At 53.1% G+C, this 13,022-nt stretch overlaps 1 long non-coding RNA gene across 4 annotated transcripts in view; it reads left to right on the top strand.

Moving 5' to 3' along the window:
- Positions 1–9,371, top strand: part of LOC311585655 — a 62,266-nt gene extending 52,895 nt beyond the window's left edge. For 2 of the 4 annotated variants that reach the window (XR_014775293.1, XR_014775295.1), the window contains 2 exons: positions 1,895–1,982; positions 2,301–3,481. This is a non-coding gene — a long non-coding RNA (uncharacterized lncRNA). Of the gene's footprint in view, positions 1–1,894; positions 1,983–2,300; positions 3,482–9,064 lie in introns of those variants that run through there. The other 2 variants (XR_014775292.1, XR_014775294.1) reach the window with 2 other exon arrangements.
- Positions 9,372–13,022: the final 3,651 nt, after the last annotated feature.

Genomic DNA, 13,022 nt, shown 5'->3' with positions numbered 1-13,022 from the left:
AGGCACTCTTGGTAAAACACCCCACACGGAAGAGCCCACCCTATGGGTGCTGTTCTCTCAGTCCAGTAGACGTCAAATCACGTTCAGTTTCAGCAGGAATGCATCTCTGGGAAGCCAGCTGCAGCTCCCTCCGTCACAGACCAGGGGATGATAGTCATGACCTGTATATCCTACCCCATGTGACCAGACATGGTTTCTCACAACCACACAGCAAAGTTCAGTGTCCAAGTCCTCTGACCACAAGTGGTCTTCCTGGTGTAGTAGTCATCCACCCACGTGTTCACCTGCCTACATACGTGTTCATCTGTCCACTCATTCATGCACCCATCCATCCATCCATCATCCATCCACCCATCCATCATCATCCATCCATCCATCCATCCATCCATCCACCCATCCATCCACCCATCCACCCATCCATCCATCCACCCATCCATCCATCCATCCACCCATCCATCCACCCATCCACCCATCCATCCATCCACCCATCCATCCATCCATCCACCCATCCATCCACCCATCCATCCACCCATCCACCCATCCATCCATCCACCCATCCATCCATCCATCCACCCATCCATCCATCCACCCATCCACCCATCCACCCATCCATCCACCCATCCACCCATCCATCCATCCACCCATCCATCCATCCATCCACCCATCCATCCATCCACCCATCCACCCATCCATCCACCCATCCATCCATCCATCTATCCATCTATCCATCCATCTATCCATCCACCCATCCATCTATCCATCCATCCATCCACCCATCCATCCATCCATCCACCCATCCATCCACCCATCCATCCACCCATCCACCCATCCATCCATCCACCCATCCATCCATCCATCCACCCATCCATCCATCTATCCATCCATCCATCCATCCATCCATCCATCTATCCATCCATCCATCTATCCATCTATCCATCCACCCATCCATCTATCCATCTATCCATCCATCCATCCATCCATCCACCCATCCATCTATCCATCTATCCATCCATCCATCCACCCATCCATCTATTCATCCATCTATCCATCCATCCATCCATCCATCCATCCATCCATCGATCCATCCATCCACCCATCCATCCACCCATCCATCCATCCATCCTCCCATCCATCCATCCACCCATCCATCCACCCATCCACCCATCCACCCATCCATCCATCCACCCATCCATCCATCATCCATCCATCCATCCACCCATCCATCCACCCATCCATCCATCCACCCATCCATCCATCCATCCACCCAACCATCTAGCTCTATATTGTGTACCTACTGTGTGCTGGGTACCGAGGCCAAGCAGTTACTGTAGCAGGTGGTTCTCATCCTTTCCCCTCAGCACCCCACAACGTTAAGAGACAGATGGGTCAGACAAGCCAAGACACAGATGTGTGCACAGGCTAAAACCTTACCTTTCTCCTAGGACATAAGCTTGAAGAACTGGGAGGTGACTGTTTTGCCCCATAGGGATGAGCAGGGAAAGCGTTTCTCAGAGAGAGGAAGCTGATCACATGAGAGGTGGGGGATGCTTTTCTGGGCAGGGAGGACAGCACACAGGAAGGTCCTAGGGCAGTTAGATCCAAGAGCATTCATGCTGTGAGAGGAGAGCCAGTGCAGCTGGAGTGCGCCTGGTGAGAGGCGGAGCACTGTGCTGTATGTTGTTTGGCCAGAACTTGACTACCCTGGAAAACATTGTTTGGGGGTCAGTTCACCCATTTCCTGGGAACCTTCTGGTAAACACAGCCATTACTACTGCCGCTCGAGCCTTACATCGTGACAACTCCAGGAAGCCTTGCACGCATCTCCAGCCTCGGTTCCCGCACTTCCCTCCCCGTGCACATCTGCTCACACCACAGTGCACACATCTGTTCACAGACCTGTACCCAGCGCCTGCTTGTCTGGATGGTGGAGGCTCTGCTTGTACCCGTGCCCCCACCTAGTACAGCCTTGAGTATGCAGCACGGTGAGTAAAGAGTGCCTGGCTTCTGCGTTCAACTTCCAGGTTGGCCTTGGGCAGTTTGAAGGACTCCTTAACTCTCTCCTGTGGGGCGAAGTCTCTGGTCAGGTGGGCTGCTGTGGTCCCTGGAAGACGCTGACAGGCCTCTCACCCTGGTATCCAGTGAATGTTCTGCTTGGTTCTGACAGTGCTCGCCTGAAAAGAGCCATGCCCTGCCCCCAGCCTGGCCTGCACAAGCTGTCTTTGGGACCTATTTTTTTTTTTATTCTGCCCCCACCAGGAATTCAGGGTGAGACTCACTTTGATCCTCTCTCGGTTTCACAGCCTTTCTGTTGGTGGACTCCTGGTCCTAGCTCCTCCCACACTGGAGAGCTGTGAGAACTGGGAGACACAGTGATTTCTCTGGAAGGAGCTGAGCAGCTCCAGGGTGAGAACCCGGGTGGGAGAGATGAGCCGTGCTTTCCTGAGGGATGAGATGCATCCACCTGGTCTTCCTGTCTGTCCATCTATCCATGAGGCAGTTACATCCCAAGCACTGGGAACCGACCAACCAAGGAACCACCTGCCACCCCTGACCTGTGGCCATCCTTCTGGAATGGGGACGGGCCTTGCTCCGTGAGCAGCTGACCGGCCTGGGAGCTGCACTGCACTTCTAACCACCCAGGGTCACTCTTGTTCTTTGTTTTCTGGGTCCCAACATGTGAGAATTGAAGAGGGAACCGCTGCACATCCTCAAGGACGCTGGTGGAGCTTGTCCTCAGCCTGTGTCACGTTTCTGGGCGTCATCTTGGAGACAGAGATGTCTTCCTCCCCCCCCCCCCCTTTTTTTTGTGGTGGGGAGAGGAGGCTTGATTATAAAAGTAACTTTTATTTTCCTGATTTAATTGTTGTCTTTGAGGTTTACTGTCTCTGTCTGCTAACATTGGCCTAGTCCTGGAAGCTTCCATCATCCATACAATCTAACCTAGGTTTAGGATGATTTCAGCCTGTGAGACTTACTGCTGATTAATCTCACCTTTTCTAGCTCTTTCTGAACTCCGGCTGGCTGGTTTAACTCAGCAGTTCTGGCCCAAAACCCCTCTCCAAGCTGACTGATTCAATCTGGCTTCTCTCAGTTTCTCAATGAATAGCTCTGCTTGGCTTCAAACAACCTCCAGCAATCTGTTCTAATCTTCTGGCTCCTTCTCAGTCTCTGGCTTGTTCTGTCTTTACCTGTGTTTGGTTTGTTCTCTCTTCAGCCTGCCTCTGTAAAGTTGTCCCGGGAAATACAGCCTCTGAACTCTACCAACTGCACTGCCACAGACTCCACTCCATTGCACTGTGTCTCACCTCACTTTCAACAGAACTGACTAGAGCTCAGAGATCCACCTGGCTCTGTCTCTTGAGTGCTGGGATTAAAGGCATGTACCACCACCTAAAAATCTTAAGCTTTTCTTTACTTGAAAGTTGCTCTATACCAGGCTGGCCTTGAACTCAGAGATCTGCCTGCCTCTGTCTCCTGGGATTAAAGGCATGTCTGCATTCCAGCCGGATCACACAGACCTAGAAGGTGTTTGGACGTGATCTATCTCTCTCTCTCTCTCTCTCTCTCTCTCTCTCTCTCTCTCTCTCTCTCTCTCTAAAATATTTATTTTATGTGTATGAGTGCTCAACCTGCATGACAGAAGAAGATCACATTGTAGATGGTTGTGAGCTAGCATGTGGTTGCTGGGAATTGAACTCAGGACCTCTGGAAGAGCAGACAGTGCTCTTAACCTCTGAGCCATCTCTCTAGCCCCGCCCCCCCCCCCCCCCCCCGGTGTGATCCCTTGCCAGAGCAGCCATGTTCTGGATTAAACTCCTCTGTACTCTGTTCCTGGCTCCTGGGCTGCCTCCTCTCTAGAGGGGGCCCCACATCCTCCCCACCTGTGTGATCCCACCTAGTAGGATGGGACAGGAGCGAGGAGCCATGGCTCTTGCTTCTCAGCCTGGCTGGCTCAGTCCTGACTGCCCCCTCATGGGACTTCACCTTCCTCTCTCTGTCCCCAAGGTATGCAGGGTGCTTGGGTCTGACTTCAGGATCCCAGTCTCCCCCCCCAGCCCCTCCTCCACTTCCCCCTCATTTCTTCCCTTCCCTACCTCTGCCCTTCTCCCTTCTCCCACCTCCTGCCTGAACCATCAGACCAAGTGTTCGCTTAGTTAGACCGCAGTGGCCAAGAACAGATTTTTCTGGGTTTGGAGCTTGATGTTCCCCCTCCCCTTCCCCCAGCTCTACCATGCACAGCTTTGGGAAGTTCGTCTAGCACCCCAGGAGTTAATTTCATCGTCTCAAATGAAGGTTCTCCCCGGGGATGAAATCGAGTGAAATAAAGAAGATTTTGGTTGCTGCTTCCGTCCTGACTGCGAGTGGAGTAAGTCCTGGAGGCTTTGGAATGGAAGCAGGAAGAAACTGCCGCCCCATCGAGCTCCATGGCTGCTGGTGGGCAGGGCTCCGGTCTAAGTCACTACCAGCCAAGCTGGCGGAAAGGTCTGGAAGGATGGGCACGGTGACGGGGTGACCGGGGTGTCCTATGAAGGATGTCTCCAGGTCTAAGCTCTGCCCCTGGACCTCAGAGCTTCCCCTGCGGTGCCCAGACCTCACCATTGGCCTCATCCAGAAGAACTCTCCAGAGGATGCTTTGTTCTCTTCCAGGCCCAAGAAAACACAGGCTCTGGTGCTGGGAGCCCCCAACCTCCGCCAAGCGCGGTGAGCACCAAAAATTTGCTCCCTTCTGATTTCCCCGCCGCTTGCTGGCTGGAGGACTGTGTGTTTTTTTTTTTTAAAACCAGGTCAATTTCAGACCATTTGATATTGATATATGAAGATCCCAGGGGATTACTGAATGCATTTCTCATCCTGCCTAGATAGTATCATAGGAGGAAAATGGGATTGACTGTTAAGGACAAATTGAGAAAGACATGGCCATTTAAGATAACTCCTTATCTGTATACAAGCAAATGGTATCAGAGAAATAGACCACCAGTTGACAGCGAGAGATTCTCCTCTGGGCTCTTCACCCTCTCTCCCTACTGCTGTTCACACTCAGGGATCATCCTGTTATCCTGAGAGCTGTATCCTGGGGCCCTGCTGGAGGACACTGGAGAAGGGGCTTTCTGTGGCATTATTCTGAGAGGGCTGGATGGGGTTGTCCGTGGGTACCGTGTGGAGTTTGGGATGGAATGGTTGTGAATGGGAAAAATCCCCCCAGCAGCGTCCCAGGTGCTTGGAGAATGGTTCTCTCCAGTGCTCATGGGGCTTGCATGGATGGAGGGCTGAATTTCTCTTGTAGGCTCAATTTTCTTAATGGATATATTTTATTACGAGCTTATTAACCGAGTGTATGTCGCTTATAACCCAGCTAACCTAAACAATAGGAAAAGAGGATTAAAGAACACAATAACAAAACCGTAAGGATATCAGTTCTGAGGAATGATTTTCCTGGCATAATTAGCAGGATTTCTCCTGCTGGAACCTGGAGTAACCAGAACCCAGAGCCTCAGCAGGAGCCCGGAGCCCCAAAGCCTTCCCTAGAGCAGTTCTCTCTAGGAGTGTCTTGGAAGTGGAGCAATGAACAGCCAAAACTATCGCAAGTCTCCAAATGGCCCCGCCTCCAGTTCTGGGCTCATTTATATATCTCCTCCCAGAGTCTGCTCACCGGATCTTTTCAGCTGGCAACAATCAAGCTCCCACACAAGGTGGTTTTAACCTCACCTGTTCTATCACAAGACTGTTCCCCATCCCACACTTGGGGTCATAACAAAAACAGGTTTATCTCTCCTTCATTCTCACGTGCTGAAAAGGCCTCTGGTGTGGCCGTTGTCCCCTCCTCAGTCAAGGATGCCAGGAGCTGGCTACCACTGAAGCCTCCCACTTATGCCAATGCTTTCCTGAGTCATGAAGTTGTGGGAAGTTCCTAGAACCCCAGGGAGCCCAAGCCCTGCTGGTGGGCACGGTGGCTGGAGAAGCAGATGTACGGCTCCAGTTTCTGCTTCCACAACCTTGCTCTCCTCAGGGTCGGGGCGCTGCGGGCTTTGATGTTTGTCCTGGAGCCTACAGATTTTCTGAGCCGTCCTGTGTGTGCTGTGGGGTCTCGACGGGGCGCGGGGCTGATGTGGGCTCTGCCACAGCCCTCTGAGAGGAGGTGCATGTTCCGCCCGCTTGCTTTACCTCCCAGATGGGCAGGTTTCACAGGGCAAGGGATTCTGGAAACCAAGGTGAGCCAGGAGATCTGAGGTGTGAAAGCCAGAGGCAGCTCTGGGGGTTTCTGATGTCAGACTCAGTGGATGAGGAGCCACGTAGAGGTGTTTAGCTCTCCCTCATCTCTCCCGTCAGCGTGGAGGCCCCACCAGTGGGACATCATGGCCTACTCAGGGCATGTGTCTTTCCTCTGTTAATTTATCTGGAAGTATTCTTACAGCTACATATGGGGTGTGCTTCTCTAATGCCCTAAAAATGGCCAATCCAATTAACTCAACAATGGAATTGAGCACCACACCATAATACGTCCATCCATCCATGCATCTACCCAACCCAACAACCAGTTATGTGTCCATTCCCCCACCCAACCACCTGCTCACGCATCTGTCCAACCAAGAATCTAGTCATACACCCAACTATTTATGCATATACATGCATGCACATGTCCATCCAACCATCTGCTTGACCATCCATGCCTCTATACAGTGCATGCATTGTCTATCTGTCCTTGCATCCACGCATCTACCCATCCATCTATCCACCCATTCATGCACCCACCCACTCACCTATCCATCCATCCATCCATCCATCTGTCCTTCCATCTGTGCGTGTGTGCATGTATTCATCCATCCCATGCATGCATCCACTTACCCATGCATGCATGCACCTACCTATCCATCCATGCATGCATCTACCTATCTATGCATGCATGTACCCACCTATCCATCCATGCATGCACCTACCTATCCATCCATGCGTGCATGCACCTATCCATCCATGCATCCACCCCCCTATCCATCCATGCATGCACCCACCTATCCATCCATGCATCCACCCACCTATCCATGCATGCATGCACCCACCTATCCATCCATGCATCCACCCACCTATCCATCCATGCATGCACCCACCTATCCATGCATGCATGTACCCACCTATCCATCCATGCGTGCATCCACCTATCCATCCATGCATGCATGCAGTGTCAATTAAGCCTATGCCTGGTGAGAGTCACTCTTAGCCATGGTAAGTGATATTTGGGAATGAGTGGACCCCAGGATTCCCCCCATGGCTACCATACCCAGAATCTGACAGGTAGCCCTTGTTATGGTCACCTCCCTTCAGGCTGCATTTGTCTTGGGCACTTCTGAGACATCCTGAGCTGAGGCTGAGGGTGTCACACTCACTCCAACAAATCACCAGATGTGCCTGTGAGTGGAGAACAAGGTCCCAGGAGTCCTGTGCTCTGGTGGCCCTGCTTAAGAGAACAGTTTGAACAGGATTATATGCAAGAAAGAGCCCAAGGTGAGCTCTGGCTAGAGAGTGTGACCCTTCTTATTTCAAAGTGGGGAAACTGAGGCTCGGGGCAGTGAGGAAAGCAATGTTTGTAGGATTCCGAAACAAGGATGGCACAGAGCCTGGAAACAAGCCCAGGTGACCCACAGCCTTCTGGGGCGAGGACTCACTCCGCATGCACGCCTCTCACCAAGTGTCCAGGCTTTAGGAAAACAGTCACTGGATCTAGGTCAACTTGCCTAGGATTTGCGAAGCCCTGGGTTCAATCCCCGGTACTCCATTAACTGGGTGTGGTGATGCCTGTCAGGATCCCTGCACCTTCCCCACCCTCTGGGGAGGTGGAGTCAGGAGGACGTTCATAGTTGTCCTTGTCTACAGAGTGAGTTCAAGGCCAGCCGGGACTACATGAGAAACTGTCTCAGAAACCAAGGCAGCAGTGTTCTGTGCCCAGCACTGAGCTGGGAGACACATGGGCAAGGACAGCAATGGCGAGCAATGCTCTCAGGGAGGAGGTGTGGGGCAGCTGGTCGGTTCCTGCTTCACCTTCCTACCCTTCCTCAATCTCTTGGCTCCTCTTGCCCCTCCCCCCTTCTCCCTCCCCCTCTTCTCCTCCTCCTCCTCCTCCTCCTCCTCCTCCTCCTTGTCCTCAGCCTTCTCAGCCCTGGCCTTAAGCACTATCATCCTTTTCTGACATTTTCTTCCTCCCCACCTGTATCATACATTTTATAGTTGTGACTGGGGGTCCTGTAACCCCTCACTCAGGACTCCCAGGAATCAGTAGTGGTTTGAGAGTGTTCTTATCAAAAATCCATGTAGGAAGGTGCTGAGGGGATGGAGTCAAGGTCAAGTGAGTATTAGGTCAAATCCCAGACAGGAAAAGTGTCTCTCTGCTGTGTGCCCTGGGGTGAGGGGTCCAGTGTTGCTGCGCCCTGTGGGTAGCGCAGTGGAGATTCCGGGTGTGTGCTGTCATGAGGTGCTGTGGTAAAACCCTAAACAAGAACTCAGTGGGAGGAAGGACTCACTCAGACCTGGAAGCTGTGGGGGAGGTGTCCTGGCAGGGGCTGCCTCACATCTCTGTGAGGAAGGAATCTTCTGCTCTCTCTAGGTCTTGGTAGGCTGGGACAGCCATTTATACAGGGGAGACCTGTCTTCCTCCCCGTCTCTTCCAGAAACTTCCTTGTAGATAAGTCCAGTATTTAAATAATGCTTGACCAGCAATGCGAATGTCCCTTGACTCATCTGTTAACTGGCACAGTAGTTTTCCATTTACAAGGAACTGCTTGGTGTCTGACCAGGTTCCAGGATGTCCTGAGGCCTGGGTGGTCCCAGACTTGGGGGCTTCTAGAACTCTCTGCTAGGCTTGGTGCAGCCCTATTGTGTGAGGCAGGGACTCTGGACTCAGCTGTGAAAACAGACAGGAAGCATCAGGTGATGTGTCAGGGCATGGGATGGGAGCGCCCGTGGTGGGGTGTGAGTGTGGAAGGGCATGGCCCGACGCAGGAGGGAGTTATGTGTGGACTCCAGTGTTCCGGGCACACCTGCCCCAGTGTCACCTGGCTTGTCCATTCCCTTCCAGCCTAGAATGCTTACAAGGTCTAGATGGCCACCGGTCATACAAGTCCACGCACAGAGAGCCTGGCATTCTGCAAGGTCAAGGCTGGCGACAAGCAGGACGCAGTGCAGAGCTACGTCTGTGGACACCACGTCCACAGCCCACCAACCCACAGGTTGTGGGCATGCCTTGAGGAGAGTGGAGGTAGAGGGTGACAAAGGGACCTGGAACTCTGCCCGCAGGTACCCCAGTCACATGACAGGCACGGTCCTGTAGGTGGTCACCCTTCTGTCCGACGCACAGCGGGACTCACAGCTGCCAGAAAGGACACGGAATTCTCACGCAGCCCTTCCTCAGTTTCCACTAGTGGCACCTGGCAGGCCCTGGAGATGGCACGCTAACCCTGGTGGGTGAGAGCCAGCTCTGTCATGGCACCATGCGTTTCCACTGGCACAGGGTGGCTGTGTTCCCTTGTGCGCACCCTTTCGCCTGCCCGAGCTCCTGCAGCCTCCGGTCTCTCTGCTTCCATCCTTTCCGCACGTCAGGAAGGCAGATGGGCAGAAGCGCCCTCTCCGACCTTGTGGAGTTTGAGCATTTTTGACCCACTGTGAGTCTCAGGAGACCCAGGTTACTGTGTTTATCAGTGACTCTCCCTTTTCCTGGCTGAGTAGTATTCCCCAGCACAGTGGTTCCTCCGTTTGTCTCTGTTTACCTGTTGAAAAGCGTGAGGGTTGGCTCCAGGTTTGGGCTTCTGTGAATAAAACTGCTATAAACACTTCTGTACAGGTTTTTTTTTTTTTTTATGGGAACATAAGTCTTTGTTTCTTTGGGATGAATGCCCAGGCATGCAACGGCTGAGCTGTTTAGCAGCCTGCTTTCCTGCCTGATATTTCTCCTGGCAACTTACTAGTCCTTACTCCCTGTAGTCTGCGCTCTGCGGAGTCTCCACTGTGCCCAGTTCTCTCTGGTGTTTCGTGGAACCCTGACTTTCTGCTTCAGCTGCTCTGCCGTGCGATCACGTGAACGGTAGACATCCCCCCTGGCTTCACACCGCTTCGGCTGCTCTGCCGTGTGAACGTGTGAGCGGTAGACATCCCCCCTGGCTTCACACCGCTTCGGCTGCTCTGCCGTGTGAACGTGTGAACTGTAGACATCCCCCCTGGCTTCACACCGCTTCGGCTGCTCTGCCGTGTGAACGTGTGAACTGTAGACATCCCCCCTTCGGCTTCTCTGCTGTGTGAACGTGTGAACTGTAGACATCCCCCCTGGCTTCACACCGCTTCGGCTGCTCTACCGTGTGAACGTGTGAGCAGTAGACATCCCCCCTGGCTTCACACCGCTTCGGCTGCTCTGCCGTGTGAGCGGTAGACATCCCCCCTGGCTTCACACCGTTCCTCTCTGCAGTGAGCCGCTGCCTCGTGATTGAGAGCAAGGTTTTGGAAGAAAGAGATCCTAACAGCCCATTTCACAGATGAGTGAAACTGAGGGAAGAGAATGGAAATTGACTTGCTCAGTGGCAGTGATGACGCCCCCACCATGCTCTGCCCCAGGCTTCCCCCGACTCCCCTGAGTCCTGTGAACGCTCCCTCAACTCATGCCGACTTACTTGAGGGCACGGAAGCGGTCTTCTGATATTTTACCCCAGGCTTGTCTTCTTCCAAACGCCTGCCTTGTCGGGCTGTGTTCTTGGCCGTCTGGGGCGCTGGCTTTGAGTTCTCAGGGACAAGTCTTCACAGCAGAATTCTGGGTGACCGCTGGGCCAGTGTGTATGCACAGCCCCTCTTTGAATACCCACAGCTCATATAAAGTCCCTGAGTAGGAGGGTGTGGACAAATCAGAGAAGTATGCCTCTCCCCAACTGCTCCTTGAGGCAGAGGCCAGGGTGGGGTCCCAGCTATATGTCCCCCCCTCTTCCCACCCCTGCTCCCTCTTCCCCACTTCCCAGTCCTCTTATGACACGTCATTTCCCAGAATCCATTTGTTCTGTGGCTCACCTATTTTACTTTCTGAAAGATGGACCTGTCAGACCAGGAACAGACAAATGCAGTGTTTGTGAATGAAGAGTGTCACAGACTGATGCACACACACGTGTGCATACCCACAGGAGTGCGTGCACAGCAGAGAGAACACAAAACACACAGGAGTGAGCACAGAGCAGAAAGATCACACAGATACACACACGTGGCCGTGTGCACACACATACACTCAGGAGTGGGCACACAGCACAGGGAACACAAACTTTCCAAAAGTATGGTAATAAATAAATAAAAAAAACCCAGAAAGGATAAAAGAAAGAAAAAAGAAAAAAGAAAAAAACACCCACCCACAATCTCTGGAAAACGCAGCTGTGGAGACACAGGCCAGCATCACTTGCTGAGCGTGAAGCTGGTGCCTTTGTGGAGCAAATGCTCCTGTTGACAGTTACCTTTCAATCCTCCGTCTGTGGCCGGGCTGGTTTTTATTCAGTGTTCTATTCACCCTGAGTATTAATGAGCAGGGGAGGGGAGGGCTGAAGCAATGTCTAATAGGCTGAGCGACAGGCTGTCTGCAGCGGCCCCTTATCTGCGGCTCCCAGCGCTGTCTCCCATCCTGCCTCGGCCCAGCCAGGCTGTGGACATCTCCGCGGATGTGCTGGCTTTTAAATTATGTATAGAGGAGAAAGGCTTGACAACCTCCTCCTTCTCAGGGAGGGATGGGCAAGCCGTGTCTGTGTGTCCTGTGAGGACCGGGTGCTGGGTGTTGGTAAAGATACTAACCTTTCAACTCGAGAGAGCAGACTCTGCTTGGTTCAGAGGTCAGGGAGGCCAGCCTAGACCCACTGACTCATGGGAGACCCATGAGTTGATATCAATCGTTATGCTAGGTTCCCTCAAAGCGGAACTCAACCTATCTCCCCCGCAACAGTCTCAGTGGGCAGCTACTAGCTCTGCACTGGCCACCCCATCCAGGCTGGTCTCTCTTAGACTATGGTACGCAACCTCCCAGGAGGCCTCTTTCCCTCCCCTCCCCCAGTGCTGAGTAAGTACAGTTACCCTGACCTCTGGCACAAGCAGAAAGCCGCTAACTCCTACCCCACCCTCACCCCATCCCATACCCCCACCCCGCCTCTGCTGCCTCTCTCCCTACCCCCTCCTCCTTATCCTGACAGGTCACCCGCAGTGAGCCCCAACTCTAACCACGATGCCTTTTCCTGATTCGCAGAGCAGAGGGGCACCATGCTGCTCACAGCTGGCCAATGGCACCCATCCCAGGACCCTCACAGTCTGTTCTGGCCTCACTCATCTCTGAGTCCTGTGGTCTCTAGTCCACCGCTGAGTCCCCTTCTCCCTTGTCCCTCAGCCAGGAGCGTACGGTTCCCTGTCCCCTCGTCCTTTCATAGCCGTCTTAACGCTCTTTTCTAAAGAGCCTCCCTAGCCTCTCCCAGCATGCACCAGCGTTCTTGCTGTGCCCCATCCTGGCCTCCCGCTATTGCAGGGGCTGCGACACCCCAACTTACTGGGCTCTCAGGCACACGAGCGGACAGTACTGGCCAGGCCTGTCATAACCAGTCAAGGCGTGTTGTGATTACACCTAGACTAGGTCGGCTGATCTCCAGCAAAGCCCCAGGGCCGTGACACTGGTGTCCCTTAAAACCAGGATGGGTTGGGGAGGCTGCTGACCTCCTGACCCCTCAGTTGGGAAGCTTGAAATTTTATTTTCTAAGCTCAGCTTGTGGGTTAGTCCACACTCACTGGGTTCAGAACACAGACACTGCAGGCCTGTCCTTTCCTCCCATCTCTGTGCTTTGGCCTCTGCGACCGACCCAGTCATGGACAAATTCCACCACATTTTTGTTTGGGTTATATTGAATAGTAGCTGCCTGTAGCATTTTGCAAACACCACACACACACACACACACACACACACACACACACACACACACACACACACACACTGGCTGCGCCTTCCCGTGAGTCGGGAATCATCTCTATTACATATAAAG

Source organism: Acomys minous (assembly GCF_964271855.1).
Source record: "Acomys minous genome assembly, chromosome: 16".
NCBI lineage: Eukaryota > Metazoa > Chordata > Mammalia > Rodentia > Muridae > Acomys > Acomys minous.
Note: the sequence above shows the minus strand (reverse complement) of the source record. Positions and strands in the feature narration are given on the sequence as shown.